The sequence below is a fragment of the Asparagus officinalis genome, chromosome 2, assembly GCF_001876935.1.
Source record: "Asparagus officinalis chromosome 2, Aspof.V1, whole genome shotgun sequence".
NCBI lineage: Eukaryota > Viridiplantae > Streptophyta > Magnoliopsida > Asparagales > Asparagaceae > Asparagus > Asparagus officinalis.
Window position 1 is genome coordinate 14653974 of NC_033795.1, and position 3834 is coordinate 14657807.

Sequence of the window (3834 nt, forward strand, 5' to 3'; positions counted from 1 at the left end):
TCATTCCCCATGAGCACGAAATCCCCTCTTTCCAACTCCTGAAAGCTGGAGAACCAATCCCTCCTAGGGCAAATGTGGTATGTAGCACCCGAATCCAATATCCACTCTGTAGAGTAGGCAACACAAACTGACGGCAGTGCAGATAACGAGTAGCCCGAAGAATCCGAATCTGAATCGTTGCCACTAGCCTTGACAACATTCGCCTCTGAAGCTTGAATAGCTTTTCCCTTATTCTTCCCGGCTCGATCAACTAACTTTGGGCAATCGGCTTTCCAATGTCCATCTTCTTTGCAAAAGGCACATTGATTCTTACGAACTCCAAGATGTGCCCCTCTAGACTGCGACCTCCCACTACGGTTTGGACCCTTTGCTCTTGCGACCAACGCCCCCGCTACCGGCTCAATCGAAGTCTCCTTATCCTTCTTTCGAAGCTGATAATTCACAAGTGCAGCGGTGACCTCACTATACGAAAGAGATGCCTTCCCATTAATAAGAGTAAGAACGAAGGTCTCATATTCCTCGTCGGGCAAGGAACTCAACAACAACAACGCCTTGTCCTCATCTTCAATCACCACATCTACATTCGCCAAATCCGCAAGAAGCTTCGTGTAGTGGTTCATGTGATCACCAATGGAGGTTCCTTTCTTCAACTGGAAGCGGTAAAGCCTCCTCTTCAAATGCAAGCGATTCTCCACACTCTTGGTTAAATACTTGCTCTCAAGGATCTCCCAAATCTTCTTTGCAGAAGTCTCATTGATCACATCATACTTTAGATCTTGAGTGAGACAAGACCTAATCACACCACACGCCGTTCGATTCATCTTTTTCCAAACCTTTTCATCAATATTATCCGGTTTCCCGACCAACTCCAATGTATCTTCCAAATTTTGCGCGTTGAGCGCATCCATGACGTCGCTCACCAAATCGGCTGCATCAAAACTGACTGCCTACGTATCCTCTTGCCCAAGGAATCAAGCCTTCACGTAGTTCATCCAACGGCCTCCAAAGGCCCTCAAACAAATAGAAAAGTCTGCAACTCTTCCCCAGTATGGGTAATTTTGGTTAAAAAAATTATTTTGGGAGTGATGGCGAGGCTAAAAATTAAGTCAAAGTAGAAGTTTGGGATTGTAAACAAAACCCTTTAGAAAATGCCAAATATCTTTACAACCATTAAACTCTTTAAACAAAAAAAAAACTACAACCATTATAATGATATTTCCAGATCTTTGCTTCTACTCAAACGTCATCAATAAAACATTGCAAATTTGAGATCGATTGAGAATCTCACCGTAACGCTCGACCTTGACGAGTTCGGAGATCTTACGGAGAGAAGAACTGGGGAGCCTCTGCAGCAGTGGGGCTTGCGCAAGAAACTCGATCACTGAAACGCATAAAGAATCAAATTTTTAGTGAATTTGAGGAAGCGCAACGATTTTTTTTTAAAGTTCTGGGGCTTTTGCCTCCCAAAGAAAAACAAAATACCACCTGCTTCACGATCCATGAGAGTGACTGAAGAGGACGATGAGATTGAGAGCCAAGGCTCCTCCTTAGATACCCACAAGAGAAAGAAAGAATCTGAGATTTTTTTAAATAAAATTTCTTTTTTTGGGTTCTTGAGTAGTTTTTGTTGTTATTTGTTGAATGCTGCCAAGTTTTCAGAACTTTTTTGGGCTTGACCATTGATGGAAAATTAGCAGAGCCGGCCTAGAAGAAGAGGCGGTGACAGCTTGCTATGAGGCTGGCCTAGGGGTGGGGCCCGTGGAATACGAATGGATGTTAGTTCACCCCATAGTTTGCTCACCCACTCTTAGTGCCCCCCTCAGCTGTGGGCCCCGGGCTGTAGCCCTGGTGGCCCTAGCTTAGGGTTGGCTCTGGGGAAGGACTAACTTAATTAACCCTTCACAAGATGTTAAAATAATGGGAAAAATACTTCTAGCCCCCAAAACACAACAAAACGTGCTCTCCTCCTCCAAGACTTTTTCAACGGGTGTTTTGCCCCCAAAATCACCCGCGATTTTCTTCCAGCCCTCAAAACGAATCCCCAGGCGTAACTCTGTTTAAACCCCACTTGAAATGCCCAAAATACCCTTACGTTTAAAATTCCCCGTTATGAGTTACATCCTCGTCCGTACCTTGTCATCTCTCTCTTCTGCAAGCAAACCGACTCCAGAAACCCAATTCAAAACCCTAGCCCTAAATCAACCGACTCCAACGCAAACCGAATCAAAGCAAAAGGATCAAAATGGCCGGCGGTTCAACCCCTAAAGCCAACCTCCATGCCGACCACAACGAAAGCGATGACGCCCTGCAGTTTGAAATCTCAGAAAGAGCTCATACAACTGCAGTGCGGACTGAATCTGAAGCTGGAGCTGCGATTGCTGATGTTCTAGCGGACATCGCAACCAGCCATTCTCAACCCAGAAGCCCACCTCAAAATTTAAGTGTAGGCCCCCGTGAAGGTCTAGAGGGCAGTACCGACACCACCGGCGCGTCCAACGATGCCACTAGAGCGCTCCTTGGTCTACAGAGAGGAAAAAAAGAGAAGCATGTTGCAGCACCCAAAAGGTAATTTTTACCGTAAGTTTTATGTTGTTAAGGTTATGGTTTGATTGATAATGCTCCTAGTTTGGTGGGAAGGTCAAAAATTACGGGTGTCTGTTAGCTGTTGAGGTTACTGTTAACATGCAAGGTTCATGCTTTTATTGTTGAGGTTGTTGTTTGGTTGTTGAGGTTGTTTGGTTGTTGAGGTTAGGCTTTGGTTGTTAAGGTTAGGTTTTGGTTGATAATGTTATGGGGTTGTTGTTAAGGTTGTTGGTTTATCCATAAAGTTTACAGCATAGTTGTTATGCTTACTGATTATACTCAAAAATGCTCTTGTCTTGTGTTTTTGTTTTGTAGAAAAAGGGTAAAGCCAACTATTACGTTGTGGCCCACCGCCAGCTTCAGTGCCTATCACGACTTCATGCGGAATTTGGTGATGCGTATGGGTCTAAGGCATTTTGCGGCCTACGAAGATAGTGTATTCAGACACTACGTCCAATTTGGCCCACCTGGTGTCGATCTTCCCGCCTTTGAGCACATTTTGAGTCAGTGGGACAAGAAAAGCAAAAAATTTGTCTTCTCCGATAGGAATGATGGAGAAGAGATCGCATGCTCATTCAACCTTGAGTGGGTAATGGAGCATACATGGTTCTCAAATGAGGGGCTTCATGTTGACCACAATCGGGATAGGAAAATAGGATTTGGTCCAGGTTTTTTGACAAACCCGAGGCCGGGGGTTCCAACAGTATAGCTCCCCCCAAATGAAGCCCCACCAGACGCAATGTGAAGGACCTGCTCTTGAAGCTGGTACTCTCTTCTTATCGCCGAGATGTGAAGGACTTTGTTCTGCTACAGATCCTTATCAGCTGAGCATGATTTGGTGTCCAAGCAGTGTTTCCGGCGTTCCTAGACATTTATTCAAGTACGTCGACAACATCGAACAGGTCAATAACACTGCTTGGGGGACCTATATATTTAGTGAGACATCTGACGCGATAGAGAGGGCACTGAAGGGCCCTGAGCCAGGGAAGACGACTTTATATCTGCAAGGGTGTACCCTTCTAGTTTGTGTAAGTAATCATGTATTTTATTACTGATTGTGAAGGTTAGGGTTTAGTTGTTAATGTTACAGTTTGGTTGTCAAGGTTACGGTTTGGTTGTTAATATTACGGTTTGGTTGTTAAGATTATGTTTTTATTGTTAGGGTTACTTATTAATTGTTATGGATAAAGGTGTTTGTTAAGTTTTTATTTCTCTAATGTGCAGTTGTGGTATTATGAACTTACCGGCATC